The sequence below is a fragment of the Branchiostoma lanceolatum genome, chromosome 11 (genome assembly GCF_035083965.1).
Source record: "Branchiostoma lanceolatum isolate klBraLanc5 chromosome 11, klBraLanc5.hap2, whole genome shotgun sequence".
Lineage (NCBI taxonomy): Eukaryota > Metazoa > Chordata > Leptocardii > Amphioxiformes > Branchiostomatidae > Branchiostoma > Branchiostoma lanceolatum.
The window spans coordinates 62,826-84,572 of NC_089732.1; the positions used below are offsets into that span (position 1 = coordinate 62,826).

Below are 21,747 nucleotides of genomic sequence, written 5' to 3' on the forward strand. Positions count from 1 at the left end.
TTTGTGTCGGTTGAACAGTACATGAGTGCTGATTGTGGCTGTGTTTGCAGAGTAAACTACTCCAACTGTAGGGCAGCCGTGGTGGGTAGGGGAGGGGGGCACCTCTGTAGGGGTATGTTGACTATTGTGGGCAGAATGGGGGCTTTCCTGTGGATACTACTACTACTTCTACCTGTCAGCTTATCCAAACTTTACTTGGACTACTTCAAGCCGAGCATATAAACTTCCTTCAGCGTTACACACACAACTCAACACAACACAGCTTAACCTGGGCTAGCAGGAGCTACATTAAATACAATTCATAACATAATGTCTAGTTAGATATTGTTTGACGTTGAAGAGTTCCATTCCTTGCCCTGGTGGTGTGTGTTTGATTGTTTCTTGTGAAAGGTGTGTTTGCTCAATTGTTTATACAGCGGGAGTTATCATAAGTGCCGTTAGTGTGTACATAGTGTTAGTGGTGGCCACTTCAGCTTATCATAGGTACATATAGAAGTATGAAGTACTTTGAAACCTCATTAACTGATAACTGCCAGGTAGGTACTGTACATACAGTTATATATGGCTGTAGTGGGGACCACTCCTGCTACTCTACTAGTACTACTAGGTGGTCCAGTTGATTCAGACAGAATTTTCCATGCCTGATTAGAACCTGAGCCGTTTCCATGGAAATTTGCAGCCTGGTGACCTTATCAGGCACATGATCTGACACCTATGTGGACTTGAGCATAAACTCTAAACAGAAATTTTAGTGGTTTATGAACTTCTTGATGGACGTCATAGAAAATTGCTTTTTCAGACGAGATGTGTCCTGTAACTGATGTAAACAGAGGTTATAGGTTAGCAGCTCCTGAGTTCCAGTCTGGGTGTGAAATTTGAATTTTAGATTCAAAGCAGACGATTTTCTCCTGCTGAAACTTGAGCTGTCCGCTGGCACAGACGCTCCTGGTCTGGGCAGGCTGGGGGCCTGCATGGGGGATACTGTCAGGCAGGCTGGGGGCCTGCTTGGGGGGATACTCTCAGTGGGGCTGGGGGGCCTGCATGCAGTCTGTTGGTGTGTTGGTTTTGGTCAGGATTTCCACCAATAAAAATCTCATGAAGGTGAGACTTCCCATGTTCCCTTGCTTATTTCCCATCATTCCCAGCTGTGTTCTGCGGTGGAAGGTTGTTACTGAAGGAATGTTGAGCTAAGATCCCAGCTTAGGCCGGATTAGCAGCAGAGCAGCCTTAATGAAAAGGATAATCGGTTCTATTGTTCCTGGAGCACCTCAGGGGCCTTGGGAAACCACAGGCAAATCTGATTGTTCTCCTGACACCTCAGGGGCCTTGGAAACCACAGTTCTGTTCAGTGACACAAACTCAATTTATGAATGACGTCCTAAAGAAAAGGTTGTGAGAAAGTGCAAAACTGTAGCTCAAGTTGCCTGATGCTTCGAAATAAAGAAAGTTCATCACCGTCCTTGTGAATTAAAGTGAGAAATGGGATATGTTTGAATATTTGTGTATCAAAACCAGTAGTTCTGCTGCAGTTCCAAGGAAAGGCAACAGGAGGTCCAAAATCCAATAATTTCTTCGATAGAACCATACCTGCTCACTTGCCACATGTCATAACATCCTATCAGATCCAAAGCTTCTTGAGTTATGCTGTTGAAAACATACAAACGCTACCAAACATAACCTTCTGGGTGAGGCATGAAAAGGAGTCCGAGTGTCTGACTGCATGTGAGAAGTCTCCAGGTGGAGCACATCTCCCCCACCTGTCCTCCATGTTTGACTTCAGCTTAGTTCTGGTTGTCTTATAATAAAACACTTTGTCTTCTGCTATACTTCAGATGATGACAGGGGGCTTTGGGGCTGGAGAGGGGGTCTAAGCCTGCTCCCCACCCAAGGGAAGGCTCCCCACCCAAGGGAAAGCCGCCCCACCCCCCAACCCCCCAATACTCAGGGTTGCAGAAGTTGTTATGTGGCGAGTTGCAGAAGTTGTTATGTGGCGAGTTGTGGCAGAAATGTGACGTCAGCTGTTCCGACTGTAGCGAAATGTGGGCTGTTTACAATCGGGGGTTAGGGAGGCGTAACAAGCCGCCCTGTTTTTGCCACAGGCCTTTGTGCGGCGAAACTCGACCCCTCGCCACAGTTTTTGCAACACGTCAGGCTTTTATCGCGCTGCAACGGAACTCCCGGGCTCTTGAGCAGGGACAAAAGCCAGGTGTGTCAGCGCACCTTAATAACCGCAACCCGACACCTCCCATTGTCAGCCATGCGCGGAGACATCAACACTAATAATGGGGGCGAGGGCAAAGGTCAGCCGCGGGGTGCAGAGGAATTCTCAGGGTTCCCAGGGCGGCTGTTTGGCCTAGTTTGTGTCCTGTGGGGTAAACTGCCCGGGGGGACCCTGCACGGCCCCACCGCGCGCCTGTGGGGTAAACTGCCCAGGGGGAGCCTGCACGGCCCCACCGCACCCCCCACGGACGGACACACTGTTCGAGGCTTTTACTATAACGAGGTGTGGGAAAATATTTCCAAACATGTCAGGAGAAACGTCCGGATTAAACCGTCCCAGAAACACACTAACTCCTGCGGCAGCATTACAGCAGGGGAAGTAATAACTGCTTATCTCACACTGTCACAGATAAGGCTGAGACTGGCAGCAGCCTCGGGCTGAGCGCACCTGTCTGAACTGTGGTGGTGTCAGGCAGCCTGATGGAGTTTGTAGGGCACAGATTGTGGTTAGACATAGTATCATATTATGTGAGGGTATCCTGCTTTTATTTATACTATTTGAGGATACTGTGTGTATTTATGCTATGTGAGGTTGTTTGTGTACATGTTTATATTGTGTAAGAAGGTGTGCAGGTGCACTGAGACATTTTAATAAGTCAGTATAGCAATCCAGGGTCAGAACTTCCGCTGAGAATCAGAAGTAAAGAAAGGTTTTTTCTGTGACTTCAGAGCAGCGTCCATTTGTGTATTGGGGAAGAGTAAAGTCAAGTCAGTGCCTTATTGAGTGTTGTTGATACTGTCAGAAGTTTGTGTGTGTTTTCCCGGCAGTCTCTGATGACTGAGTCAGCTTTGTATGAAAGTCTAGGTAGAAGCCAGCTTGTCTCACTTCTCCCCACTGCTTGGCAGTCCCCTCCCTGGTTCCTGTATGGACACGTGTCAGCGCTAGTTGGGAGAATCTGTCATCGCCTGTTGCCAGTGGTAATCCCAGGAATAACTGGGCGGATTCTGACAGACTCCGGCTGAAGGTGGGGAGAAAACGTCGGCCGGGATTTCTGCTGTTTGGAAACGGAGATTAAACAAACAATTGTCTGAGTCCAGAGTTTCTACAACACAAACACATGAGTCAACTGGATACTCTAACCCGGCTACACGTTGTTACAGTTAGCTCCAGTCAGCTGGTTACTCTAACCCGGCTGCACGTTGGTACAGTTAGCTCGATCCCGGTTGGTTTATGTTACTGTTCAAAATGTCAAGGCTGAGCAGAACTCCGCTTTATGTCAGCCTTTGACACTTGCAACATTCACGGTTATACTTGTGACTGCTGTCACCCTACCTGTTGACTTAGCTGTTGCCCTACCTGTGCCTGCTGTTTTTCTACCTGTTGCCTTACCTATAGCCAGTCTATCCCTACATGTTGCCTTCCCTGTGGTTGGTACATTGTATTTCCCTACCTGTTGCCTTACCTGTGGTCAGTGGTTCCTACCTGTTGCCTTACCTGTGGTTGGTATTTGCCTACCTGTGGTCCTACCTCTGGCTGCAGTTCTACAGTGTTTCCCCACCTGTTCTCCTACCTGTGACTGCTGTCTCCCTACCTGTTGCTTTACCTGTGGTCCTACATGTTCCCTTACCTGTGGTCCTACGTGTTCCCTTACCTGTTGCCTTACCTGCGCCCTACCTGCAGCCACAGTGGGTGGTCTTACACCTGATTAACACGGCTGTTAATCACCTCATGCACACCTGGCCACCGCAGGTGAGACACCACCACCCCAGGCAGTTACCATGGCAACAGGGCATTGTAGCTACTAGTTGTCTAAATCATAATTCTGATGTCATGTTCTGTTAAAACAGGTTGATCAAAAGATGGCTTTTGTCATCAGAAAATCAAAGCCTCCAATTCACATCATGTTCCATAAAAATGTACATCAACAAGATGCTTCTGACACTTATAAAAGCTGCAGGTGTTGTAGGACAGGGATAGCAGCTTGAGTATTTTGCAGAAAGTTTTTCTAAATCACACAAGATTCTGACACCTTGCAGAGTTGCAGCTGGTGAAGACTGCTCCAAACCTGACAACTCAGCAGGGAATTCCTCACATTCTGTCAACCACAGTTCATCTGTGGCTGGACCCAGGTGTCAGAAACTGTTGTCCTATACCTGTCCTGTTGTTGTTCTATTGCTGTCCTGTTGTTGTTCTATTCTGTCCTGTTGTTGTTCTATTGCTGTCCTGTTGTTGTTCTATTCTGTCCTGTTGTTGTTCTATTCTGTCCTGTTGTTGTTTTATTGCTGTCCTGTTCTATTGCTATCCTGTTTTGCTCCCGTTGTTGTCCTGAAACTCAAATCAATGGGAGAACCATAGGCTGGGAGTGTTGTTTGTTCTTTATTTGAAGGATGAGGGGAGACCTGCCTGTCATAAAGTTACTTCCACCAGAACGGTTCTTACCTGGGCTTACTTCTATTGTTCCCTCCGGAAATGAGTTCCTGACCTGGACAGGTGCGTAGATGTCTCACCTGTACGGTGTTCTCTCTGCAGGTGTGACAAACAACGTCTAATCTTTTAATCTTTGTCTTTAGAACCTCCTTCTGTGGAACAAGGATATTTCCTGGCACACAAAGTGTTGGTAATTGCACAAGCCGGCAGCAGAATGGGGCCATGATTGACCATTGTGTGTTTAAATGGAGGAATTAAGATGCAATATTGTGTCTTTTGTGTTGTGTTGTTGTTGGGGTGGAGACTTTTCCACCTGAGGTGATGAGTTCACACATCCACAAACGTCCCTTAAACCTGCCGTCCCCTGCTGTGTGTTTGGGGGAGGGGGGCAAAATCCTAACCCTGCCCCGGGAGGGGGGCAAAATCCTAACCCTGCCCCCTTACAGCAAGGAGGCACAAACCCCATATCTCTCAATACTTTTACACACAGCCATCTTCTGCTTGTCTGTGAATTTTGGTCAAACATGATGAAGTTGAAGTAAATGAATTTCCTGTGAGATAAGACAGGACCAGTATCGGGGTTCCAGAGTCCAGACAGCTCCGAAGCTGGTTAATTTGGAAGCCTTCTCTGCCTATTAAATAGTACTATGTGGTTTAGTTTTGTGGTCAGGACTTGTGGCCTTACTCCTGTGCTCAGGACTTGAGGCCTTACTCCTGTGCTCAGGACTTGTGGCTTCACTCCTGTGCTCAGGACTTGTGGCCTTACTCCTGTGCTCAGGACTTGTGGCCTTACTCCTGTGTTCAGGACTTGTGGCTTCACTCCTGTGCTCAGGACTTGTGGCCTTACTCCTGTGGTCAGGACTTGTGGCCTTACTCCTGTGCTCAGGATTTGTGGCCTTACTCCTGTGCTCAGGACTTGTGGCCTTACTCCTGTGCTCAGGACTTGTGGCCTTACTCCTGTGCTCAGGACTTGTGGCCTTACTCCTGTGTTCAGGACTTGTGGCTTCACTCCTGTGCTCAGGACTTGTGGCCTTACTCCTGTGGTCAGGACTTGTGGCCTTACTTCTGTGCTCAGGACTTGTGGCCTTACTCCTGTGCTCAGGATTTGTGGCCTTACTCCTGTGCTCAGGACTTGTGGCCTTACTCCTGTGCTCAGGACTTGTGGCCTTACTTCTGTGCTCAGGACTTGTGGCCTTACTCCTGTGCTCAGGATTTGTGGCCTTACTTCTGTGCTCAGGACTTGTGGCCTTACTTCTGTGCTCAGGACTTGTGGCCTTACTCCTGTGCTCAGGACTTGTGGCCTTACTTCTGTGCTCAGGACTTGTGGCCTTACTCCTGTGCTCAGGATTTGTGGCCTTACTCCTGTGCTCAGGATTTGTGGCCTTACTCCTGTGCTCATGACTTGTGGCCTTACTCCTGTGGTCAGGACTTGTGGCCTTACTTCTGTGGTCAGGACTTGTGGCCTTACTCCTGTGCTCAGGACTTGTGGCCTTACTCCTGTGCTCAGGACTTGTGGCCTTACTCCTGTGCTCAGGACTTGTGGCCTTACTCCTGTGCTCAGGACTTGTGGCCTTACTCCTGTGCTCAGGATTTGTGGCCTTACTCCTGTGCTCAGGATTTGTGGCCTTACTCCTGTGCTCAGGACTTGTGGCCTTACTCCTGTGGTCAGGACTTGTGGCCTTACTTCTGTGCTCAGGACTTGTGGCCTTACTCCTGTGCTCAGGATTTGTGGCCTTACTCCTGTGCTCAGGACTTGTGGCCTTACTCCTGTGCTCAGGACTTGTGGCCTTACTCCTGTGCTCAGGACTTGTGGCCTTACTCCTGTGCTCAGGACTTGTGGCCTTACTCCTGTGCTCAGGACTTGTGGCCTTACTCCTGTGCTCAGGACTTGTGGCCTTACTCCTGTGCTCAGGACTTGTGGCCTTACTCCTGTGGTCAGGATTTGTGGCCTTACTCCTGTGCTCAGCACTTGTGGCCTTACTCCTGTACTCATGATTTGTGGCCTTACTCCTGTGCTTAGGACTTGTGGCCTTACTCCTGTGCTCAGCACTTGTGGCCTTACTCCTGTACTCATGATTTGTGGCCTTACTCCTGTGGTCAGGACTTGTGGCCTTACTCCTGTGCTTAGGACTTGTGGCCTTACTCCTGTGCTCAGCACTTGTGGCCTTACTCCTGTACTCATGATTTGTGGCCTTACTCCTGTGGTCAGGACTTGTGGCCTTACTCCTGTGCTCAGCACTTGTGGCCTTACTCCTGTACTCATGATTTGTGGCCTTACTCCTGTGCTCAGGACTTGTGGCCTTACTCCTGTGCTCAGGACTTGTGGCCTTACTTCTGTGCTCAGGACTTGTGGCCTTACTCCTGTGCTCAGGACTTGTGGCCTTACTCCTGTGCTCAGGACTTGTGGCCTTACTTCTGTGCTCAGGACTTGTGGCCTTACTCCTGTGGTCAGGATTTGTGGCCTTACTCCTGTGCTCAGGACTTGTGGCCTTACTTCTGTGCTCAGGACTTGTGGCCTTACTCCTGTGGTCAGGATTTGTGGCCTTACTCCTGTGCTCAGGACTTGTGGCCTTACTCCTGTGCTCAGGACTTGTGGCCTTACTCCTGTGCTCAGGACTTGTGGCCTTACTCCTGTGCTCAGGACTTGTGGCCTTACTCCTGTGGTCAGGATTTGTGGCCTTACTCCTGTGCTCAGCACTTGTGGCCTTACTCCTGTACTCATGATTTGTGGCCTTACTCCTGTGCTTAGGACTTGTGGCCTTACTCCTGTGCTCAGCACTTGTGGCCTTACTCCTGTACTCATGATTTGTGGCCTTACTCCTGTGCTCAGGACTTGTGGCCTTACTCCTGTGCTCAGGACTTGTGGCCTTACTCCTGTGCTCAGGACTTGTGGCCTTACTCCTGTGCTCAGGACTTGTGGCCTTACTCCTGTGCTCAGCACTTGTGGCCTTACTCCTGTACTCATGATTTGTGGCCTTACTCCTGTGCTCAGGACTTGTGGCCTTACTCCTGTGCTCAGGACTTGTGGCCTTACTCCTGTGCTCAGGACTTGTGGCCTTACTCCTGTGCTCAGGACTTGTGGCCTTACTCCTGTGGTCAGGATTTGTGGCCTTACTCCTGTGCTCAGCACTTGTGGCCTTACTCCTGTACTCATGATTTGTGGCCTTACTCCTGTGCTTAGGACTTGTGGCCTTACTCCTGTGCTCAGCACTTGTGGCCTTACTCCTGTACTCATGATTTGTGGCCTTACTCCTGTGGTCAGGACTTGTGGCCTTACTCCTGTGCTTAGGACTTGTGGCCTTACTCCTGTGCTCAGCACTTGTGGCCTTACTCCTGTACTCATGATTTGTGGCCTTACTCCTGTGGTCAGGACTTGTGGCCTTACTCCTGTGCTCAGCACTTGTGGCCTTACTCCTGTACTCATGATTTGTGGCCTTACTCCTGTGCTCAGGACTTGTGGCCTTACTCCTGTGCTCAGGACTTGTGGCCTTACTCCTGTGCTTAGGACTTGTGGCCTTACTCCTGTGCTCAGCACTTGTGGCCTTACTCCTGTACTCATGATTTGTGGCCTTACTCCTGTGCTCATGACTTGTGGCCTTACTCCTGTGCTCAGGACTTGTGGCCTTACTTCTGTGCTCAGGACTTGTGGCCTTACTCCTGTGCTCAGGATTTGTGGCCTTACTCCTGTGCTCAGGACTTGTGGCCTTACTTCTGTGCTCAGGACTTGTGGCCTTACTCCTGTGGTCAGGATTTGTGGCCTTACTCCTGTGCTCAGGACTTGTGGCCTTACTCCTGTGCTCATGATTTGTGGCCTTACTCCTGTGCTCAGGACTTGTGGCCTTACTTCTGTGCTCAGGACTTGTGGCCTTACTCCTGTGGTCAGGACTTGTGGCCTTACTCCTGTGCTCAGGATTTGTGCCTATCTAATCACTTACAGTCTCTATGCTTATCTGCGATTGACTGGCAATGGATCAGGGTGGATTAGACAGTGGATCAGCCGCAATCCCAGCATGCCATTCCTGGAAGGATTCATTTAAATGGGATTATGGGTAATCCATATAATGAAGTGGTGAGATTGTAAGGGAAGTGGTTTCCATGGTAACATAATTCTATAATGAGGTAATCAGTAGAGATGGTTTCCGTGGTTACATACTTCTATAATGAGGTAATCAGTAGAGATGGTTTCCGTGGTTACATACTTCTATAATGAGGTAGTCAGTAGAGATGGTTTCCGTGGTTACATACTTCTATAATGAGGTAGTCAGTAGAGATGGTTTCCGTGGTTACATACTTCTATAATGAGGTAATCAGTAGAGATGGTTTCCGTGGTTACATACTTCTATAATGATGTATTTAGTAGAGATGGTTTCCGTGGTTACATACTTCTATAATGAGGTAGTCAGTAGAGATGGTTTCCGTGGTTACATACTTCTATAATGAGGTAGTCAGTAGAGATGGTTTCCGTGGTTACATACTTCTATAATGAGGTAGTCAGTAGAGATGGTTTCCGTGGTTACATACTTCTATAATGAGGTAGTCAGTAGAGATGGTTTCCGTGGTTACATACTTCTATAATGAGGTAGTCAGTAGAGATGGTTTCCGTGGTTACATACTTCTATAATGAGGTAATCAGTAGAGATGGTTTCCGTGGTTACATACTTCTATAATGAGGTAGTCAGTAGAGATGGTTTCCGTGGTTACATACTTCTATAATGAGGTAGTCAGTAGAGATGGTTTCCGTGGTTACATACTTCTATAATGAGGTAATCAGTAGAGATGGTTTCCGTGGTTACATACTTCTATAATGAGGTAGTCAGTAGAGATGGTTTCCGTGGTTACATACTTCTATAATGAGGTAGTCAGTAGAGATACTGTAATATTTAGATAATGAGCAGCACAGATAGACCACTTCCTTCCTGCGGGGTTCTGGGAAGGTTTGTTTTTCCCAGAGTTTCTCCTGAAGCTGCTGATCCCATATTCCCGTCAGCGCCGCCGGAATCTGCACATGTTCCTGATGAACCAACTTTGCCTCAGCTTAATTCAGGCAAGAAACAAGATGAGAACAAAGGAAAAGCTCCAGAGAGGAAAAGGTCAATCTGACCACATTCATTCCCCCAAAGCTGCAAACTTGTTTCCTAGGTTCTGTTGTGTTTTCCTGTAAACCCACCAGCAGACGTGAGAGTCAGATCTGGTGCATTCTGTACCAACTCCACCGCAGCAGTTTTCCCTATTCTCCAAGCAGAGCCTTTGATCGAGAGGGGTAGTTTTGTCCAGGATTTCTAACGTCCCTCTCCTCGAGGACAAAACTACTCGCGATCGAAGGCTCTGCTTGGAGAATAGTTTTCCCAGGGTTGGTTCTGAAACCTGAAGCTGCGGGCTGCTGTGGAGGTTCCTGTGAGACCTGTTGTGTTCAGAAGGAACCTGTCACCCCCCTCCCCCGGGACCCCGGCCATGACTTCCCTCCGTTACGCTGGCTTTAAACTTCACCTTCCCTGTCCCTGGCAGGGCCCCCCAGGTTCCCAGGACTCTACTGTATCGCAGGGCCCCCGAGGTCTGGCTTGGATACAGGCGATATGAACAGGGCTGTCCTGACTCATTCCCGAGTCACATTCCTGGAGAGAATTTACACCAACTGCAGCCGGATTCGGTTTCTGTCACCAGTCGGCAGAGAAGGCAGCCAAGTGTCGCTGAGGCCGTAAGACGTCTGTAAGACAGGAGACAGCTGCCGGGTCAAGTCTTGACACAACAAGGACCGGTTCTAGTCCAAGGAGCAGCTCTGAGCGGCTGAATCCTTAGCAGAGTCTTGGGGTGTTTGGGTTTAAGACGCTGTGTTGGTGTTTGAGACGCTGTGTTGGTGTTTAAGACGCTGTGTTGGTGTTACGTCAGAAGCGTTGGAGAATAAAGTGTGGAGGACAGACAGGACCTCTGAAGTACTGGGTATATATGATACATGTAACACAGTTGGCACCCAAAGTTGGAGCTGTCAGTGTGCACCTTATCTTCTTCTGTGGGAGCACCTGGATATCTGTGCAGGCCTGCCTGCATTATAACACTATTATACTAGATCTATCAATGTATTTTTAACACCATTATATTATCAATGTATTTTTAACACTTAGTGTTAGAAAAAATAAAACCTTTCTTGTCTTAGATTAGAATTTAGAAGTTTGTTATGTAAGTTCAGATTCCAGCTCCTAAGGTTGTAATTAGGTTTTGGTGACATCCTACTTGCCCGAGATGTTTGGGTTCAGTGCAGCAGTGCACCTATGCCCAAAGATGCATTTGTTTTTATTCATTATTTATTTCATTGAAATTGCAACAATGCAACGCAATGGACAACCCGGGAAGCATTGATGATGGTAGATGCCGTGAACAAATGCATCAATACGTTTATGAAGGTTAGACATCCAGGTGAACAATATATAAAGACAACTCAAACTCTACAACTGGATAATATTCAAAGATTTGCTCTTCTTCAGCGTCACTAAAATAAACTGGCAAAAGGAGATACAGTCAAACCTGTCTATAGCGGTCACTCAAGGGACTGGCCAAAACTGGCCGCTAAGAACAGGTGGCCGCTATGGAGAAAATGTCGATTAATTGACCACGAGTGACACATGTTTTCAGTATCCACTGAGATACATTTATTCACCGTACTTCTACTTTACAGTACACCGTACAGTACACATGTAAACAGGTAAGGCACATTTTAGAACTTCGATTGTTGTTCTTTTACTCCTAGTTAGTTAAGAACAAAATACATGTTGCTCAGTTGTCACTTACTGTTCGTTTTCGACCGTTTTCAAACATAAAATCGTGGCGACAATTTTCCTTAGTCTCTTGTTGTGGCTTGTGTTGATCAGCATCTACCATTATGCTAATAGGGTACTCAGAAGAAGGTCGCTCTTTTGAGGGCTTTTTGTCTTTTCAGAAAATTGCAACAGCCCAAATTTTACATCATAGTAATATCATCCACATTCATTTTGAAGCTTTTGGTTTAGTAATTATCCTCAGTGATACTTTGCAGCAAAATAAATTTAGTATATTATACCTCCGTAACAGTGGTGTCATCCGTTGACCTTTATGCTGCTACCTATCCAGTTTGTATCAGCGCCATTTTGAAAATTGCGCGAAACACGTTTTGAGCACAATTTGAAAAAATTCCCGGTGAAAACGGAAATTGGGCCGGCATTCAAACATTTCACGAACTTGCCGCATCAGGTACATGTGTGGGTTGTATTTTCCAAAAGGCTGCCGTAATATTTGTCCAGTCGAAATGCACAGAAATGGTCAATTTTACCACGATGTACAAACGCAAGCCATGTGAAGAAAACTATACTTGACTTCGCGTCAAACCATGGATTTCTAACAAAGATAACATTCTGGTTTTCTTTGTTATGATCCTATCCAGTTGAGGCCACATAAATTTGATAACTGCGTGAAAAAATTAAGATTTTGAACCCGGCGTGCGGGGGCGATGCGGCTTCTACCGGCGCGCCGGGACCGTTATCGGCAGTGTTACTGTACTCGCGGGACCGAAAATCGTCTGGCCGCGACCGCGTTGGACAGGTGGCCGCTATAGCCTAATTCTTAATGCTTATGTCAATGGGAAAAATCCAAGGGACCGACAAAAAGTGACCACTATGGGCAGGTGGCCGCTATGCAAAGGTGACCGCTTATACAGGTTTGACTGTACATCAATAGAACACATATTCCCATGACTAAGTCTTAGGTTGCAGTTACACTCAATAATACATCATTTTAGCAGCTCCCCTGTTGTGCGTTCCTGAGGTCTGTAACCCGGAGTAATGTAAGAAATGCCGGGGAGTTTTCCAGCGGTAGAACCGGCGGCTCCCGGGTCGTCAGCTCATATCAGCGGAAGGCTGTCCCGACCGGCTCATTTTGCCAACAAAGGCTCGGGCTGATGATGTTTAGTAATCACTGGCCGTTACCCAACCACCCAAAATAACCCTCATTAACCAGATAAAACTCAGTTTCACCCTCCAGCCTCTACAACAATAAACCCACAAATAAGTTTGTGTCGTTGGAAGATGAGTTTTGGGAACAAATGGAGGAAAAGTCAGAGGAATTAACCAGGTGCGCTGCACAGCTTGGTAACGACGCCCTCCCCCGTTGGTATACATAGGGTCATGGCTGACAGGTCGGCAAGTTTGTGGTAAACATTTTGGTCTCAACGCACCGGGGAGAAAAGTCTGAGCGCGCACGCGATGTGTCAGGGTTGGGGGGTGGGGGGAACTCACCTGCCTGTTTATGAAATATAATGACACGTATGGATGTGCGTTTATTTTTCCACATACCATGGTATATGGTATAGGTTTAACACTTAACTTGTGTGGTACTGATATAATGCCTCAAAGTAGGATATGGAATTGACACCCCATTATGTATGGATATGGATATGGCACCCCATATATGATATGGATAGGACAATCCCTTTCATGAATGGTATTTGGATATAGCACAGTACATGTATGGAATATGAATATCATATAGCACCCCACATATATGGGACACCTCTTGTCAAACCAGAAGTACTGACTAAGCAATGACAGAAAAGTTCACCATAGTTCAGACTGAGGAACGTTTGTATCCGTGTCACTCAGGAAAGTGCGTCCAGATTTCTGCCTGAAACTAAAACATCCTTGACTTCATCTAAAACATCCAGATTACCCAAACTGCTACATTTCTGCAGTAATGGTAAGATTTTCCCAGATTTCTATTGTTTGGCCAAACGGCCAGATTTCTGCCCAGACCCCAGCAGCAGGTGTGTGGAGCAGGAATGGTAACAATGCTGCGCGGCTGAGTGCTGTGCTGGTCGCTGTTGATGGTTCCTGTTCCCTGCCCCGAACAGGCCAGACGACAGCCGGAATGCGGGCTATGTGCAGATGGCACGACTGAAAACAATTGGAGATGGAAACAATGCACAGATAGCGCGCTAATGAGGCGATGTGGAGACAGAAACAACGTGAAGATAGCGTGCTAATGAGACAATGGATCTGAGACAATGGATCGTTAGAAATGTCAGGATGAGATAACAAGATGGCATACGGCAGATGACAGAGACGAAAATGTCCGTTTTTCACATTTCTACAAGTCGCCAGTGATAGCCATTTTTCACATTTCCACGAGTCGCCAGTGATAACCATTTTTCACATTTCCATGAGTCGCCAGTGACAACCATTTTTCACATTTCCATGAGTCTCCAGTGATAACCATTTTTCACATTTCCATGAGTCGCCAGTGATAACCATTTTTCACATTTCCATGAGTCGCCAGTGATAACCATTTTTCACATTTCCATGAGTCGCCAGTGATAACCATTTTTCACATTTCCATGAGTCGCCAGTGATAACCATTTTTCACATTTCCATGAGCCGCCAGTGATAACCACAGACTTGGTATTTCTGACAACAGCTTCTCTCTAAAACAAGCTTCTGGGGAAGAAAATAAATTCTTAGGTCAGAGTGTGGTGTGGGTTTAGCCGGAGGCAGATCAGCAGCTTATCAACAGAACTTTGTCATGTTTTCTGTGTTTGTTGTTGAGAGGATGATGTCAGAAGCGGCGGGTTTACTGGATTATCAGGGATCATCCCACAGCAGGTGCTGTGTGACCTTTCACAGGTACGATGTTCTGCCCCCCTCCCCCTTCCTTTTCCCCTGACCTTGAAGGCTTGATGTAAAACCTTTCTCAGGTACTTTGTGCTGACCCCCTCCCCCTTTCTCTCCCCATGACCTTGATGTTTGACCTCACACGGGTACGCTGTTCTGCCCCCCTCCCCTTTCTCTCCCCATGACCTTGAGGAGCCCACAAAGGGAAGAGAACATCAGTCAGCCAGATGCAGGGAGAAGAAGCTGGAGGCTATTGATAAAGGAGCTTATCTTTTCTTCATTAATCTGTGTCCTCTCTGCTGTGATAACTGTGATAGGGAATGAGAAAAGTTTGGTGAATTGTCTGCCCTGATTAGCCTGACAGTTTGGGTACGTCGCACCACATGTGGTTGGAAAGGTCAGGGGTCAGGTGTCCATCCTGGCACCACATGTGGTCAGACAGGTCAGAGATCAGGTCTCTTATCTCAGCTGTTTGTCACCTGCTGAAGGAAGAGGGTCACAGGTTCTGTGGTCACTATGGTAACCAAGTTTGCCTCCATCAGGACAGCAGGGCAGGGACTACTTCAGCTCTGTTTTCTGCTGTTTCATTCATCAGATAAGAAGGTCAATCAGTATCAGTCCTCCATGAACCTCAGAACCACAGCTGCAGGACCCTATCTATAGCTGTTAGCCTGTGCAGCTACCTGTAGTACTGCAGTCTGGTGGTTTGACGGGCTGTGGTTTAGTTCACTCGTACCAACACTAACAGCAGAACGACTGGCTGCCTCTATGTACTTTTCTAACTTTCAAGCAGCAGTGAGGCTATTCTGGCTCGGTGGGTGGCGGTGTGGTTTAAACAAACCTGCCCAGAATTTCAGCCTCTTGTGTTGGACCCCTGGTTTCCATGGCAACAGCGTGAAAGCGGGAGAGGACCCCATGTGGGGATGACGTTATGTGGAGCTGGAGCTATTCTCAGCCGGCAGTGTGACGTGTGACCGGGTCCTATTGTAGCGGCTTTCAGCTTTACTCAAGCTGTAAGCCGCCTTCTGGGGACACCGCTTCTTTGTCCTTCCCAACACCAAGGTGCCCCTCCCTGCTGAAGGTCATGGGGGTTCCAAGGTCAAGGTTGATGGACAGCAGTCAGTACCCCATACCCCATTTGATCAGTAGTTTTGAAATGTGACTATCAGAATTTCTGTTAGAACCTGTCTCTGGCACAAGTTGTGAAACATCGAACTTGTGTCCCTCTTGCATCTTGTGTCTTTTGCATTTTGCTTGCCAACAGATCTGTTACTGTTACTGGTGTTAGTTTTATCCAGAAACAACCCCTCCTCCAAATCCAATTCCTCTCCGCACACACACCCCTAGACTGATGCCCCCTTCCTTAGAGAGAGAGGGGGGGGAGAGAAAATGGTTTATTGTCTTCCCCTTGACTGTTCCCTGTAGACAGATCATCTTCCAATCTTCTCCCCATTTTTCCTGTCAGCGGACACTGTCCAGGTGTCGAGTTACAGCCTGGCGTATCTCATTACAAATAGATGATAAATATGGGCCATTGTGCCCCAGATTACGGGTATTGTTGCAGCGGGCCAGCAGCCCTGGTTACACCGATAAACGGCCCGCAGGAATCCGGAAAAACTGGATTTCTGTTGTCCGTTTGGGCGGCCGGAAACGCAGCTTTGTGTAACTTCAGCCCAACAATTATGGCCACGCCAGGTTATTTTCCCACTTCTGAGATATTAAATGCTAAAAACTCAACAGGAAGTCAAGATGAAAACTGAGGGCTGGTAGGAAAACTGAAGTAGTACCAGATATTTCTGTACCTCAATTTGTTACACTTGAGCTGACAGTCTTCCTATGACACAGATATTTGATATTAGGCAGAAATATTTTCTTACCATCTCACCTTATACATAATCCTGTTGCCAAAGGTGTTGTTTTTAATTGTTTATTTACAAACATTAACCTCTAAGAAGGCTGAAATGTAAACAAACCAGGGGGAATCAAACCCCCCAATGTGAAACCCAGTCTGACAGATTTTATCTCAGAGTCTAGATTTCTGTCAGGATACCAGAAACCAGGCCAATTTTCAGTCTCCAGGGCTGTTTTTTTTTGGGGGGGTCCTGGATGGTTTTGTGGGGGGGGGGGGGTTCCTGGGTGGTTTGGGGGGGGGGGGGGTCCTGGGTGGTTGTGTAAGTTTTCAGCATCCATGCTGAGGCTAGACCGAGTCCCCAAACTTTCTGTGTGAAAATGCAGTAAGAGGCTATGAAAACACAAGGAGAGGAGAACTTGATTCAGACACTTGTGAAACTGTGTCCCCGAAAAAAAGCTTTCAATTTCATGTTCATTTTCTATTTCAGCATTATTTACTTATGATTGGAGTGTAAGCAATGTAGATTAGTGTGGCCCAATGCTGCTGATACATCTGTGCACATGTACCTGCATCTCAGCATTCTAAAGTCACAAAGTTCAGGCTGTGCAGCCAAGTTCAAGTTGTGTCTATCTGCAGTTTACATAGCAGAAGTCGGCAGCAGATTAGAAACCGCCGATTCACAGCTTGAAATAGTCTCACATTAAGCCAACCCCAAACATGGTCCACGGAGTAATCTGCTGTTGTACAACAACATTAGGAACGGAATCTCGCTTCTGTAGGGGGGGGGCACAAGGTAGCGGAAGCTCGCTTCTATAGGGGGAGGGGGGCACAAGGTCACGGAATCTCCACTTCTGTAGAGGGGAGGGGGGCACAGTTGTACACCACAACAACATTAGGAATGGAATCTCGCTTCTGTAGAGGGGAAGGGGCACATGGTCACGGAATATCCACTTCTGTAGGGGGAGGGGGCACAAGGTCACTGACAGATAGATACTGGCTTCATTAGAAGAGGGTACATTCGAAGGGCGGGGGGGGGGGCACATTTCCAACATAACAGTAACTGAAACACTGGACACGTTGTGACCTTCTGATAGGGTCAAGTTTAGTGACCTACTGATGGGGTCAAGTTTCAAGACTGCGTATAAGACAAGAGGCCTGTTCCTTTCGTAAAGACAAGTCAGAAGACTCCTTGAAGTGAAGTGGAGTAAGAAGCCTGTCCTGAAGTTGTTTCGGCAGGCGCCGGTGGGAGCCAGCCACGTTCCGCGCCAGGTTGTTAGTGCCTCACAGCCAATCAGCTGCAGCAGAGAGAGACTCCACATTCCCAGCTCCTGCCAAGCCCGACTTCCTGTGGGCCACCACAAGTTCATCTGTTGGTTCTGGGAGTTGGAAAAATAAAACTGGAAAATCAGCATGAAAACAGTTTCATCGGTAAAAGCTTGTACCTTCTTACAAAGAGTTTGAGGCAGTGATAGTTCCACTCAAGTTTTCCTCCCAGCCTTTTGTTTCCATCTTGTGTTGCTGCATTTGACATGAACCTGCAGAAAACCGGGAGCTGACTTGGCCCGGCCCGGCAGCTGCCGCCTCGCAGTACTGGCTCCGGTTTCTCAGAACTCTGGAATTCTGGAGGAAAGGAGGAAAAACGTGAGATTCCGTTCCTCTGTCACAAGGTCGGTACATGGGGGTCAGCTGAGCTGACGCAACAGGTGATGCCCAGGTGCATGTTGGGCTGTGAACTATTCACCTCTGATGAGGATGATGTCATATTTCAGTTGGAAACAAAGATTTGAAACTCGGTAGCTGACTCGGATTATTATGCCAGGTGATGTTTTGTGAGAGATTCATGTAAATATATGGCATCTGTCCAAACTGCAATGCTTCATTTTTAAAAAAAACTTTTCTCAGCAATATTTATGAATGAAACGTGAAATGACATCTCTGTGTGTGCACACCATGTAGAATTTGTTTTTTCCAGCAAGTTTACACGTCAGATGCGACAGTCAGTTTTGCACAATGGGGCATTCTGGCCCGACCTTCAGTAAGGCACACGTCTGGTGTGTTCTGCTGATTTATAGCTGGGTTAATTCGGTTGTGCTGCTGTGAGACGTTCCAGTTGTCCCTAACTCCATCTGAGCAGCCCTGAAGCAGCCTGCAACACATCAGAGCCGCCTTATCTGGGGCCAGTTTACACTAACTTCCTGTGTTGAGTAAATATGGCTCAAATGGGCTGAACTTGGGATGGTCCATTGCACATAGAGGGGGACTGATCTTATCTGATGGACCATTCCATTCTAATATGGGTACCGTAGGCTTGTCTATATACCAGTTTACATTAACTTCCTGTGTTGAGTAAATATGGCTCAAATGGGCTGAACTTGGAACGGTCCACTACACACATGGGGGGACTGATGTTATCTGATGGACCATTCCATTCTAATATGGGTACCGTAGGCTTGTCTATATACCAGTTTACATTAACTTCCTGTGTTGAATAAATATGGCTCAAATGGGCTGAACTTGGAACGGTCCACTACACACATGGGGGGACTGATGTTATCTGATGGACCATTCCATTCTAATATGGGTACCGTAGGCTTGTCTATATACCAGTTTACATTAACTTCCTGTGTTGAGTAAATATGGCTCAAATGGGCTGAACTTGGAACGGTCCACTACACACATGGGGGGACGGATGTTATCTGATGGACCATTCCATTCTAATATGGGTACCGTAGGCTTGTCTATATACCAGTTTACATTAACTTCCTGTGTTGAGTAAATATGGCTCAAATGGGCCGAACTTGGGACGGTCCATCGCACATAGAGGGGGACTGATCTTATCTGTTGGACCATTCCATTCTAATATGGGGTGGGTTTATCTAGTACGTTTACACTAACTTCCTGTGTTGAGAAAATATGGCTCAAAAGGACTGAACTTGGGACGGTCCACTACACAAAGAGGGGGGACAGATCTTATCTGATGGTCCCCCCTCTGAATGGAATAGTCTGCGACCCTCATGTTATTTTAGTTCAAGTTGGCTGTTTGTTTGGGTCAAGTTTAAAAGGTTTGTTCTCATGTTCATGTAGCAGCACTTCAAATAAACAGGAATCACAGACAGAACCAACCCCATCCAGTCTATCCCGGTCGTTCCATACGGGACTCTCGGTTTGTAGCCATTTCCTGGCTGGCAAGTCTGACATGCCTGTAGCAGAAGTCATCAGGGATGTGTCTGACGGATCTTGTAGGGGTCACTTCAGGATTGATTTGATTTATTTATTTGACTGTTAAAAAGTACAGCCAGGGCTACCCAACTAGCCGAAGGCTATTACAAAGGGTTATCCTTCAGGATCCTGTGCCTTTTTTTGTCTTCATGGAAATAAACCAATGGAGTCAACTCGGGTCAATGGGTAAAGTTTAGTAGTTACCAGGGCAAGAAAAAGTACCAGCAACCAGTTGTCCCAGACATGCGTGAGTTAGGCTGGAATCTGAAGCAGCTATCTCACTGGACTAAACTAGATTTGTGTGACCTGTGACTTTGAAATGGGAATGTCGTGCAAAATGTACAAGTTCACTGCAGAACTAAAAAGTAAAAGCAAGACAAGAAAACACAGAAATTTTGTTTTTTATCGATGGAATCCGTTGTCACATCGCTTGGTTGCAGTGAGGTTTCCAACGTGCCACAAGTCCGGTGAGATGCCCGCTCTCCTGTCATGGACGCTGGGCAGGTATTTATTCCCTGGAATTTTTATCCCTCCCTGCGAATACCAGCCCTGTCCTGCCTGATGCAGAGCTGGGGAATATAGGTCAGCGGTGATGTCAGCTACAGGCCAGGCCTCGGCCACACCAGGCTGGCTTGCTGGTTCTCGGATTTGGAAAACTAAACCTAATCTGGAAAGATCCAGGGAGAAGACATTCTGGAACTGAAACTGAAAGGTGATACGAAAGCTTTTATCTCGCTGTATTCAAATATATTCCCTGAAACTGATTGTATCAAATTTTTTAGCTGCGAACTTAAAATTTATGAGAAGCACGGAAATGACTTGGTCTGGCCATATGTTATGATGTAGGTTAGCAGTAATCCTAGGGTGATGTCAGCTATGGGCCAGTCTCTGCCTCTTGGCCCTCTCCTCTCACATTCAGGCCATAAAGGCCACACCAATTTATTTTCTTGGTTTTGATAGTCATACATAAAATTCCTGATGGAGGATGACGTGAAAACTGAGGGCTGGGAAGAGATCTTCGCTAATTAAACTGCACCAAGGTACAGACTTTCCCCATGTTCACCTGACAGTTCAGCACCACAGTTTAGAACCAGAACCAACAGGTTCCGTTGGTGTGGCCTGAACTGTGCCCTCCTCTCCTGGGGTGGCATGTGCCACTCAGCCCCACTCACAGGGGACACATTCCTGACATCCCTGCCCAATAGCCAGTATAGGGTCCAGTGTCAGTTCCTGCCCTATAGGCTCTCATGTCATTCCTGACACCCCTATAGGGTCCAGTGTCAGTTCCTGCCCTATAGGCTCTCATGTCATTCCTGACACCCCTATAGGGTCCAGTCCCAGTCCGTCTGTCTCTGTCACTGCCTCCCTGTAAATAAGGGGCGCGACCGCAGGAATTGGAACACGGCTTCCACATAAGTCACAGCGTTGTTAGAAATAGTTCCGTGCGTGTTGGAATCCCGTCCAGCGCTCACGTCCGACCGCTCGTGTTGCAACGGGACCTGACGCAGGTCGCCACCGCTACAGGTCGTCACCGTGGTAATAATTTAACGTTGGGATGACCAGGATGAGTTTTGTAAGTCAGGCACGTTCTTAGGACTGATAAGGCAAGGAGGCTGTGGTGGGGTTTGTGGGGTTTGTGTGTCTCTGGTACTGACATTCATAGCTAAACCTGAAATACATGATGTCACATGGATCGAGCCACAGACATGTTACACTACATCCTGGTGATTTATGACATAATTTCATGTATTTACAACAAGTCCAAAGTGACTTCTGTCATAAGGCCACCATCTTCAGATGTTTCAGGCCATGGAGTTGATAGAGCCATAGCATAGTCAGTGTTCTCACCAGGATTTTTTCACAGCATAGGGGTCAGGTACAGAAGGCCAACTTAACGCGGTGCAAGTCACGCGTGGAGTGACCAGAGTATTGAGTCCGGCATGTTCTCCCGGAAAATTTGTAAATTCATAACCTAATGAGACATTATTTCATGCATTTTGAGGGATAAATTTTGTGAAGTAGAGTTTTTCCTCTGTCACAGCCTCATTCTAAAGCCAAATATGAACTTTTTATAAGATTTATGAAGGGTCACAAGGTTTGTCCCAGAAAGAAACACCCCTATGCTGGTTGAAACACAGCATAGGGGTCCAGATCACAGCATAGGGGGTCCAAATCACAGCATAGGGGGCCCCTATGCTGAAAAGGCCTGGCGAGAACACTGATAGTGATAGTTGGCACACCCTGATCTTGGAATAGCGACTACAAGCTACAGACTCGTGACATACCTATGTACACTACAGGCTATATATCTGTTTCCTGGACATGTAGCAAGTTGTATGTCGGGACATCTCCGGCCTTTGGAGTTCATTGATACTGACATCCACAGCTAAGCCTGGACT

At 47.3% G+C, this 21,747-nt stretch overlaps 1 protein-coding gene across 1 annotated transcript in view; it reads left to right on the forward strand.

The window, feature by feature from the left end:
• The window catches only part of LOC136444171 (inactive tyrosine-protein kinase transmembrane receptor ROR1-like), a 61,722-nt gene that overhangs the window by 10,476 nt on the left and 29,499 nt on the right, over positions 1 to 21,747 (forward strand). The window lies entirely within an intron of this gene.